At 47.2% G+C, this 12,347-nt stretch overlaps 1 protein-coding gene across 4 annotated transcripts in view; it reads right to left on the bottom strand.

Moving 5' to 3' along the window:
• The window catches only part of bru3 (CUGBP Elav-like family member bruno 3), a 547,126-nt gene that overhangs the window by 484,218 nt on the left and 50,561 nt on the right, over positions 1–12,347 (bottom strand). The gene's annotated exons all lie outside the window — the stretch shown is intronic.

Genomic DNA, 12,347 nt, shown 5'->3' with positions numbered 1-12,347 from the left:
TCTATCTCGAATACTCCAAGAGTAATCGATTATGAGCTGCACAAAACTAACAACGTGACAAATCATCAGATTCGGATGAGCCGACAACATGAGTGAACCTACTGTTCTTTCTTATACTGTGGCGATACGCTGGTTCGTTTAGAAAGATGAGGTAAGTAAACGACGAATACTATTACAATGGGTAAATATCAATTAACTGGGGAAGGCTTTCGGAGCCGGCGTATTCCCAGCACAAATATGAGACAGAGGCCGAAGGTTATCGGACACCCTGTACACAGTGACTACTACGCGAAGGCAGCGAGACGGCGTGTGCGGGTGGAAGCCGCGCTACGTGTTTTGCTCACATCACCGAGGCATTAAGGCGCGTTTTGCCCTTCCGTACAGAGAACTAAGTTCGCCTGTCCCCCTCTGTCTCCTGTTTGCGTCCTGCCGGCGGCGATGTTCGCCCCTACACGGTGGCATGAATATTCAGGACCCGCGCCTCGTTCAATATGAATGCCGTTGATCTTGGCGGGTCGCTTCTCGTTCCGTTTGCGTTAACGCACACACGCCCACGAACAGGGCGGATGGGTCGCGTGGTGTAGCTCCCGGATAAATAGCATTCAAAACGAAGGATACCGGGAGTCGTCTGCGCCAGGAAGCCAATGAAGCTCCTTCTGATTGCGAACGGACGCCCCCTTCGGTATGACGACGACGCGGCGGTAACCCATATACCGAGACGCGCGAATTCGTGTCTCCGTCCCGCGTCGGTGTGCGTGAATCTTAAAGAATTTCCGTGGAATATTCAGGGTCCGTCCCTTTTCTGTGCATCTTTCCACGGCGCTCCTTCCATTATATGTATAAGGCATGCGATTCACGTGGAGCAGATTCGGGAGAACTGTGTATAGCTCGCGTTACGTGACGAACGAGAGAATGGAAGAAACCTTACTGTCTGAGATTTCATTATGAGATTCTCTGCATCAACAGAAAAAAAGAAATAAACCGCGAAATAGGGGAATTTAATGAAGCTTCTGTCTCCACGTGTTGGCAGTCGTATTTTTCAATGTTTAAGGAAAAATTATAAGGAAATATCATTTAATAGAAAATAGAAACGGGTTGTTTCTCAAATAGCATCATCGCCATCATCACGTTCGTCCGTCTATCGATCCGTAAGAATTCGCGCGGACATTTCATCGTAGTCGCGCTCTCGTCGGTAGATTGAAACGATTTGCTGAAAGCATACGCGAGTGCACTCCGGCGAACGTGGTCGAGATTCTTCGCGTTATTAGAATAAATCGCGCAGGTATCGGGGGCTCGGAAACGCTCAAACGAACTGCTGCACACAGCCGCGCGCTCCGCACACCGTGCAGCGACACAGCCGAGTGCCGGGCTGATATGGATACTCGAGCCGGGAAGAGCGGAGGCAAAGAGACGGAGGGCAAGATCCGGCGCGGTACAGAAAAAGATAGAAGCGGAAGAAGAGGAGGCTAGTACCCGCGTCGACGGGACCGAGAGGGAAATACACGGTAGATACAGATAAGGGTAGGAAGCACCGGGAAGGGCGGCGGGACGAGGGGGACGGTGGCAAGCAACGTGCTTTGAGAGTGGACCCCCGCGCTGAAAGTTCAATCAAGCTAAACAACATTTCTGTCCGGTCGCTCGCCAAAAAGCGGACCGCCGCGCACACGGCCGGCCGACTGCGGCAAGCTAGGGCTGGCTGGCCAGCCAACCTTTCCCGACATCGGTCTGGCCTCAAACCAACTTCAAACGCGTATGAAATCGCGCTATCGTGTCGGCGAGTAGGGCGTGGCCGTATCCGCGGGACCGTGCCGGATCTGTGGTTTTCCAGGTAGCGATCAGGATCGAAAATCTGTTGCACACGTACACAGAGGGGACGCGCGCGGCCCTCGCTCCGAGGACAAGGAAACGCGTTATCGACAATGCGAGGTACTAAATTTTGTTAAACCGCGTTCCGCTTTGAAGCTTTCCTGCGTTAATTCGTTTAACGGCGTTCGGCCTTTTGATTCGTCGGGTTGATCATTGAATTATCAGACAATGGAACTGCAGGCTCTTTGAGCGGAATTTTATACCGAAAGTTAAAGGGAAAACAATTCTATCGATTCTTAATTAGTGTTAAATAACGTCGAATGCATCGTTGCTACTAATGTTTAAGTACGAATTAATTATGGAACGAAATCGATCGGAAGTATCGGAAGTTTTTCAAGGCAGCGTTGTAACGCTGTAAGTTCGCTACGATCCCCGTGATTCATGTCGACTTCTCGTTAAGCGAGGCTACGACTGATGCTCAAGGATTACCGATTTTGACAAGCGACCCAGTAGTCCCAGTAAGACGAGACACGTTGATATACGATTAGAGCGCGTAGTAGCCCTCGAACAGAATTGTACGCGGCGAAATCAAGGGAGGGCAATAGCCAAAGGGACGTCAGATTGATCGGAGCCACGACTGATGGCTGGTTATGCCGGCGACGCGTCGCGAGCGAGGGGAGAAAGAGGAGGCGAGCTTACGGGGGACAAGGGGTCGTTGCCTCGGGTTTAGTTCCCCGTGTCCTTCGCGTTCCCGCCCACCGGCCATTCTCCCGTTTTTAAGTCACCCCTGATCTCCTTTTTTTCCTCTCCTTCTATACGACCGCGTACAAAATGCAAATCCTTAGTTACACCCGAAGGTCGAGAGAGAAAGTAATCTTGGCGACGTGATCGGTCAAAGTAAATTACAAAAAACCGCGACCCGGGATCGTGAAAACGTAGCGGGCGCACGGGACCGGCCGCGCACATTTTGCCGTATTAACTACGAAATATCGTACGATCTTAATAACATTTACGGTAACGTAACGGACACGTAATCTCGGAACGAGACCAAAACGAGAACCAACTAATTGGAGCAAGTCAGCCGCCGGCCAGGCAAAATCTATTTGCACTCGAGATCCGCCGCGACCCGTATCTGTACCATCTACGAGATGTATAAATGAAATTCTATTATTATAAATACTCCTTACACCCCCGTGGCGGGTGTAAGGGTATCGCCGTTCGGAATAATGAATTCTGGGGGAGGCATGCGTGTCTTGGAATATCTCCACGGCACATTAAAACGTGCCGCACGAATGTCGTGTCTCGCCGAGAAACAAATAGGCGGTCTGATACCGTTTATTTGAGAACGGCGCGGTGGCTGGAGAAGTTCGCAAGTGGAATTGAAAGTAAAGCGTTGTGGCACGTAAACTGTGTTCACCACTTTCAGCCGTTTACCGTTGAATTCGTGACGGGCTTGTCCCGCTGGATGGGTTCCGTAATCCATATCGGCAGGGAAAAGGCCAGGGATAAACCTTTTCGTGGTCGGACAGTTAATGTCAGTTGTAAACCATGGTATTCCGTTCGATTCGGTTTACGGATTCTAAAATTTATTAGACCGAGGCAAACGTCCCAATTTCTGTTCACGTTACGATTTCCATTCACTGGTTAAGATTGCATATAAAATTATAGAAGGAAAAACGGCAGTAAATAGAAATTGAAACATCTGTCATATTCGTTATAGTTGTGAGAAATATAGATATTCATTGGAACGTTGCACGTTCATGTCGACGCTAATGATGAGTAGCGCATAAGCCTATCTGGCAGTGATATTTCTGAAGCAACACTTGGTTTACGTTGGATCAACGTATCGCGTGCACTGTCTTCGATGCGGCAGTGAAATCACGCCGACGGATAAAGTTATCACACGAACAGCATTATTAGACGTTTCCTCCATTAACATAAATACAGTTTCTGCGGCGGTGAAAAAAGGAAACGGGGGAAAAATGAACGTGTACCTTCCGTTTTCCCTTTCTTTTCGCAGACCCTATCCTCCTCTCATAACTCTACTTCTCCCATCTCGCTTCGTCCCGAACGAAAGTGGTCTGGCGATCCGACCCGTTCCCTCTCACACGCGATTCTTCCCTATCCCCGTCCAAAGCTTTATTTTATTTCCTCCATTGTTTCCACTCCTCGTGGGCATCACCCTCACGTAGTCCTCCTCCTCATTTCGCACTCACACCCTGGCCATGGGCTCACCAACGCGCGAGACACACGTACACACGACGCCGCATCGAGATCCCTCTTCCCGGTTTAGTTCCTGGTCCCTGAACGTTGGCATTATTTTGCTCCGTGTGGTCCCTTTGTTTCGGTCCAGCCTATTGAACTGTGGCTGAGATAATACGCCCTACAGACCTTTGCCCAGGACACGTTACCTCAAAACAAACCCGCATTCTCACCTTCCTATAATCCGCACTTTTATCCCCCGACATCTTACCCCTCGCTGCACATATATCGCACCGAATTCCGTTTCCTCCGAACGATCGCCTTCAATCGAATCGACACGTACTTTACGCTTGATATGAAATAATCGGGATCAAGTTTGCTGTTTGCCTTCCACGGTTTACCCCTTTTCCAGACTAGGTCGAATCAATCGAAATCGAATTAGATACCAATACCGAGTTCTCTCGAACAATGGCAAGAGCACACAAGTTAAAAAGATTATCCTCTTTAAGAAATTAAGGTCTTCCCTGCAGATCTTCAATTGAATATAAAAGAAAGCTTGTGAACTATTTGCAAAATGTTTAGACAGGCAGTTTGGTTCGTTTACTTCGAAGTCAATCTGAACCATGTTGGGGCCGGGTATCGAGTAATTCGAACGAGCAATTTCCGGGTCGAAGTAGCGCCGGTATTAGGAAACCGCGGGCTTATGTATCCCGGAGTAAATTCCGAACTGCAGGGCATCTAGGATAATATTATGCTGTGCTGACATCTTTGGTGTTAGCCGGCTCCGTCCGTAACCCAACACCGAGAAGCAACCCTCGCCTTCCTTTACCCTACCTTTCTCTCTCGGTCTCTCATTCTCTCTAACTCTCTCTCTCTCTTTCTCTGCACGGTTCCAGCTACGTCGATAGCCAGAGCCCGAGATCCTGCGGTCACCCTTTACAGGAAAGGCCAAAGGAGTTGCTTGCTTTCCTGCTGGAAAGAACGGGAGACCCGTGTAACGGGCGAAAACGAGAGAGCTGTAAGGGATAGAGACGGAGCCTAACCTTTCCATAGAAGACTAGGGAAACCGACTGACCGAACACCACGCCTTACCCGAGGCTCCTGCTTCTGGCGTTACGGGGCTTTCAAATTAAGGCACAATTTCGTCCAAGAAGCCACGATCTGAATTAACGAGACGAGCAGGAGATGAACGCACCTGAGGCCTCGTACTCTACCTAAACGGCTCTTAGGTCCCTATCCCTACCCTGTAAATCGCGAGCTTCCATTATCGATATAACCGAGACGAAATTGAACTAGAACGATTCATCAAAGGGTATCGTTTAACTTAACCTCCGTTCCTGGTTTCTCTGCGTTTAAACAGAAAACCATTTAAGTGGAATAAGAACAGTATGGTCAGACAGAATTGGGAAATCGAGTTTAAGTCCACCTATGCTTTATAGACGTGTCAGCTGATGTTTTTTTCGTTCCGGCTGATCTCCTTTGTCATATTTTTGCTTGGCTGCAGGAAATACAAGCAAATATTTCAAGCAGACAGAGCGAGAAGTGTCCGAAGTCGTAAAAACGTATGTTTCATTGCATTAAAAATGGGAATGAGCGGAATATCCTGCTGCCCCAGAAAGCCTGGAAATGGGACGCATTTGTCACACAAAGGTCCCAGGGGAACCTTACACTACTAAAAAACGAGTTCGGTCGCGAGCCTTAATCGCTCCCCAGAATACAGTTTATGCGGTTCATTTTGCAGGGAATAATATTTTATATATACTACATAACGCTTGGGGGACGGTGAGAATTCCGAAAATGTTGAACGCGATCGCGGACGTGAATGAAACGCGATACGGTGTCGCCGTCGCAAGTTGAACGACGTAAAGAAAATCGTCCCGCATATTTTCCATCGCGCGCGAAAAGAGCGAGAAAGAGAAAGAGAGAGAAAGAGAGGAGAAAAAAGCGGTATGCATGAGAAAGCGGTCTCGCGTATTTCTAACCCCATTTTGAGACGTCGGTTGAATTTATCGCCGTAACATAAATACCGGCCGTACTTCGCATACCGCGCGAGTAAGAGTGGTTCGGTGTATGCGCGAAGACATCGAGGGGCGTAGCCATTTAAAGATGAAAGACCCTCCCGCGGCGTAACGTGTGTAATATACCGTGTACGAACGCCGGCGGCGTTATTAAATTTTTCTCCTGCGGCGGCGGCGGCCGACCGGCCGGCGATCCGAAATTTTAAATTCGTCGTATCATCATCGGGCAGCCGTGGAATTATTCAGACCGGATGGGAACACCGGTTCGCACCGGCGATGAGTATTTATCACTTAGCTATGAAGCGAACAACGCGTATCGCTTAAAGATTCATCAATCTCTCGACTCTCGACGGTATTATTCACGCGGTGGATGTAGATTTAACCAGGAGTATGAAACGCTTCTGAACTAAAAGATGTTCACTCATCGCGAAACGTGTTTATACAATGCTCACCGGGTTCTACCGTGAAAACGAAGCGAATCCCTCATAAATGTTCTAAACGCTCGAATCGACCGCTAAATATGATATTTAAAATAGAAAATGTGATCGCGAGCGCAGCTGACTTAAATGACACCGGCGCACGCGGCTCGGTGCGCTCGGACGAACTCGCATAAAAAATGTATGAAACGATATAATTTCCGTTTAATTAAAATTGTAATAACAGTTTTGACTGCATTCCGGCAAGTCGGCATTAAAATATACGAAGCGCCGGGCGTCTCCAGCGTCGCCACTACCACTGCGAGAGAACAGTCAGTGAGCCGGGTAGGCAGGGTAAAGTCAGTCGATGAAAGGGTGGATCAAAAAAGGGCCACGAATCTTGGCTTAATACTTCCGACCTTTTGTTCCTCCTCGTGCCTGGCCTCCGCGTGCCGCTGTATATTGTGTACAATATTTTAATTACAGTCGCGGGTGCGCGGCACCCTATTCATCGATCAGCACGGCCGCCAGTTCTTTTCTCGCGTTTTCAAGAAAAGCTCTCGCGATTCGTCGCAGCACCAAAGAGACGATGAATTCGTATGGCCACTGTCGAGTAATTAGTCTCATCCATTCATGTATAACCCCTCGGTTCGTTCGCCCCGCGAGCGTTCGATTATTTTCGATTCTTCCAATTAAACAAAACACGGTCACGTTCAGTTAATAAGAGAACGAGGGCGAGGAACTGAGGGAGCAACTTTGGACGAACTCGCGTTCGAGAGGTACGGCTGTGTGGAGCGACGGAGGCGAGAAAGGCGACGAGAATGGAAAATAAACGTAGCTATGATGCCCGAGTTTGAAACAATTAACATAACAAAGCGAAGGGAGCCGCGGCGAGGGATGGTCGCAAAGGCGGGATACAATGCAGCCAGGAGCAGAACGCGGGCTCGCGTTTCTCTTGAGATTTTGGCACTGTTTCCACCGCGCGCGCCGGTAGCCTATTCCAAGTTGCGGTATTTGAAAACATTTCCCCCTGAGTAGCGTAAACGAATCTGACGTGAGCGGTTGAAGGACTGCGCGGTGTGAGACTTTCCCCCAGTACAAACCGTCTTTTTTTCTAAAAATTTCCGTCGGTAATGAACGTCGTCGCGAGTTCTCACGTTTTAAGAACAAAATTTTCCTATTATTTTTAGCTAGCTGTGTTAATTAGAATTATATTTAGCAAAAGGATCATTTTATATCCTGCATGCTACCAAAGTTGAAACAAGAAGTTGAAACAAGATTTGTTCCGTCATTGGTGCACGCAGGTTTGCACGCACGCGCACGCTGGAAAATTGTAGCGTTCCGTAAAAACTTACGGATTGCGGGATCTTTATTCTCTCCGCGGCGCGGCGAGGAACGGCGCAATCTGTTTGTCTCGTTGTATATGCATGACGTTGGATCAAGCGAGAGAACATTTTCCGCGTGGTGCGTTTCAAAGTGCGACGATTCAAAGCATCTTCAATGTCTTTTGCTGTTTTCCAGCGTAGTCGACGTAGCGCGGCTTATTTGATTAAGGCGCATTGAAGGCGCCTCGCACATAATCGTATAAATTGCTTTTGATGTGAGAGAGCGTGGGCTCCCTCTCCCTCCACCCCGGTTCTGTCTGCGCGGTTGAAAGTTTCACACCCTCCGTCTTTCTCCCCGCCTCCTTTTTGCATTTTCCATCACCTTCGCGCCTCCTCCACCACCCCCGGCCCTTCTCGCAATATCTCCGTGATACGCAATATCGTCACGCGAAAAACAAAATACAATAGCTGCCAAAGAATTCCCCATCGAAGCAATAAATATGATAAGAACCGTGCGAGGAAAATTCGAAGAAAGGGTATCAGAGATCGCAGTTCGCCCGAGGTATCAATTCTTTTCTAACGACAGCTTCTGGCGGCAACGTCACCGAGTGTGATTAACGGGTGGTACAAAATCTAACGGCAAGCGATTCAGGATAATAAAAAAAAAAATATTCGTGTACAGATTTCCAGAAAAACGTCACGCGATTAAATTTACTATTTTGATAACACCGGCTAATCTAGTTGCTTTGAAATTAAGGTTACTAGCGAAATAAAACTACGGCTGAAGTCCAGCATAAATTAACCGGCGTACGTGACTGCGATAAACATGTAACTTTTCCCATTGGTACTAAAATACGTACCGAAGGCTAGGATAAACGAAAAAAGAGGTATGCGAACATTGGATAACCCGACGGACAACACTTGAACTTATCAAATAAATTAATTTCAATACCAATAAATAGACGAAAATAAAATACGAATGTTGCGTCTCGATAATTTCACGTTCACTTGATTCCAAGTTTCTTTTTTAAAAAGCTCCAAGATGTGTTTACGGTACGCGAATACATGACGTGGGACAGGACAGTGAAAGAAAATAATAAAGCCAGAACAACGCATATGTTCGAACGACACGTGACGTCTGACTATACACAGGCAGTATCTACTTGCCGTAGTTACGCACCCAGCTAAGTGGAACGAGGCGTTACGTTCAGACGTCGCTGTTCCGGTAACACAATTCAGAAGGGAGTCCTCTCCGAGGACTTTCACCGTATTAACCCAATATCAGCCATACGCTTCAGAATCAGGTTAATAACCTCCTAGTTACACACTTCTGCTCTCGCCAAAGAGTTTGATTACTTCATTATTTATTTCACAATCGCGTTAATCAATCGATTAACCATAAATAATATAATTATTTTTAAGAATCTAATCAACATGTCATTTAAATGATAAATAATTATTTGAAGATATCACTTTTCATTAAGTTAGAAATATTTCGTTAATGCGATCTCAAGGGGGAGGACGTAAAATTCTGCTGTCTATTAACCAGGAGGAAGAAAATTTTTTCTACCGTGAAAGGCAATCAAATAGTCGTTTCCCGATCGCGGCAATTCATAAACATCCCCGCGGTATCTGTGTTCACGTCCATTAGCATTTCGTCGTGCGGGGAATCGCGAAGAAAACGGCACGTTCTGCAGTTTGTTCCCGGTATTGCGGTTTGAGTAACGCTCGAACGATCGCCGCGGAGGCAACCAGTCAGCCCAGCCGGGTGGTGGAAAGTATAAAATGTCAATACGTTTACCGGTGGCCCATTGTTGGGCTTGATCTATGTTTATGGGCGTTTCGGTATAGGTCGCGTTCACCGCAGAGCGCAACGATACGAAGAAAGCGCGGGTTGTATCTCCTTCTGGTAATGTTCCGGCCATATTGGTACAAAGGCGAGGAAGCTGGCTTCTAACTCGCGCGCTAAAATATAGACCGACTCGCCCTGCGTGGAATCGTGGCTGCGCGTATATTCAAAAATCGAGTTCAGATAAGGCGGTGTATAAATTCCAAAGTCCATTCCGATTGCCAAAAATCTATCGTAAATTTCTGCGTCTCGTTTGCAATTTGCACAATTAAGTTCCTCCATAAAAGTATCCTCTGTTGTTTAATCAGAAATATTTGGAGCAAAATACTTCTGCGAAGTAGACGTTCAGATGCAAATCCGAAGTATGCATTGAAATGCGAGTTGTTAATCTATTTTATAGGGGAAATCTAAAATAATTTTGAGGGGAGTACGATAAAGTAACGTCGGTTGCATTTTATTAAACAGCGTTTCATTTAGCGTAGTAGTCAGTTGGCAGTTTTACAGGAAAAGTGGTACGAGCAACGCATTGGTCAGACAGTTGAATGCCTGCTCGAGTATCCTCGAGACACAGGGAACGAACTTAGATCAAGAAGAGAATAAGTTACGGAGTAAAGATTTTTTAAAAGCGTATAAATGATCTCTGCTCGTTCTCGCACATAAGGCGGATTGTTTGTACGAGCCTGGTTGACGAAACGTGCGACTGCTTCCGTAAACCCTGTCCAATACGTGCTGGGACATTACGCGCGCGACTGTCTCTCGGCTTGCACGTGCACGGTTCGGATCTTGTGTAGGTAACGCCAGCGTCTGGCCGAGGGCGATATCGTTTACGATAATGCATGTGCCTAGTGCAGATCTCTCGGTCGAACGATCGTCCCCTTCGGCCTGGTTCCCCCATCGTCGACTCGTTACCTTCGACTTAGCACGTTCACACGCGATATGATACCTCGACGGACGCCGATCCGCTTCAACGACAATCTCCCACCCCGACACCCCCGCCGGTCGATTTCGAAAAATTGAACTATTATAGAACGATGGTCGAATTTATCGTCGCGCTCCTCGTCTACTTTTTCCTCTCTCGTTCTTCTATCCACGGACGTGTACCTCATGCTGTTAAAGTATTTTCTCATTTCGGGCTATTTTCCGGCCGCGCGCTCGATGCTATCCGGCACGTAGGAGAAAATTGCCGGGCGCAGAAAAAAGGAATTGTAGCGAGCTGTTCGCCCGCTTTGTTCGGTATATCGGCGAGCGGGTTCGACGAGGCCGGAGGGGTTGAGGCGCCGGAGACTCGCCGAGGGAATGAAACCTGATTTAGGACTGCGGTCCAGAAATCTCCCGGGGGACCGTCCTAGCTGACCACCGCGCACTCGCTTCGCTTTCCAGTGTCCCTCTGAGTGCGATCCTCACCCTGCCGCACACTACCACCGATTCTCCGCACCGACTCCTCCCTGTCCCACGTCCAACGTCCTCGTGTCCCCCGACGCCAACAAGTGCGACTCTTTACCAACATCGCGTTCGAAATGCGACCGGAATACTAAGGAAACCCTCCACGAGAATTTATTAAAATAAAGAAAAAGTATCCCGACAAATCTTGCTATCAACCCAAGTGGGAACGGAGTCCTGTTTCCTTACGCTGTCCTCAAATATTTTTCAAACCACGAAATATTTATATAAAAAATTAAACTGCACCTTCCGCGCTGGATTCTATTTCGCGTCCGCGTTCACGTGCTCGATGCAGATAACAAATATTGTTTCTTCTCGTATAATATCGAACCCCGCGAGTCCTGTATCGAACGTATCCCAGTAAACCCCGGAGCGAAGGGCGGCTACCGACCGGCCAGGGGAAAAGTTTTCGGCAAGAGCCGCAGAAAAGATAGAAATAAAGGGAGCGAGACAGAAGGAGACGCTCCTGGCACAGCCTGGCGTGTAGGTTACTACGTGCTTGCTCGTCGGGGCATCCCGTGACCGTGGTCTGGCTTAAGGATTCGGGTCAGGCTGTAACCTACCTCGATTGCAAATACAAGGGGGAAACACTCTTGGAAGCGCTGCCAAAACCAAAACTCAAGTGCCACTGGCTACACAGAGGAAACCACCCGTACGCGACGCCACGAGAACGCAAAAATTTAATCGCCCTCCTCCACGACTCATTTGCCTTTCCTCCAGCCACGGCTAATATCAATTCGCGGGGAGAATCTGCTATCGCGTATCGCGAAACAGACGTGCCGAACAATGCTCTTGGAAACAAGAAAATCTCCCGTGTAACAGTTAGGAAACTGTTCTCCCTGGCACGAACAGGAACATGCTTGAATTTAATAGATATCTCCAACGAAATTTTTGAGTAACACGAGACATTTATTCTCATTTATTAAACAAAGTAGAAAAAAAAAATGTTTAACTATAATTTGAAGCGTTGGAATGATTTGTCAGGTGCCTCATTAAACATTAAATTGAATCGTATATTATAAAAGTTTCAAGATATATAAGTTATGCATTAGCATAATTAATTGTTAAATTTCCAATTGATAGAAGTAGATATATTCTAAAATAGAAACTGAATTATCCATAAACTGAAAGTTCACAGTTTATATATAAATTGTTTGCTTCTTCAGTTTTACTTAAGGATGTATTGGCTATACAGTCAATCACAAAAGTTTATGTACCTTAGAAACAGGCATTTCCTATAATTAAAAAGAAATCAAACGTCGAAAGAACAATGCTAACAATAAATAGCTAC

This window comes from Ceratina calcarata, unplaced genomic scaffold, assembly GCF_001652005.2.
Source record: "Ceratina calcarata isolate Rehan_Ccalc_2016 unplaced genomic scaffold, ASM165200v1 scaffold422.2, whole genome shotgun sequence".
NCBI lineage: Eukaryota > Metazoa > Arthropoda > Insecta > Hymenoptera > Apidae > Ceratina > Ceratina calcarata.
Note: the sequence above shows the minus strand (reverse complement) of the source record. Positions and strands in the feature narration are given on the sequence as shown.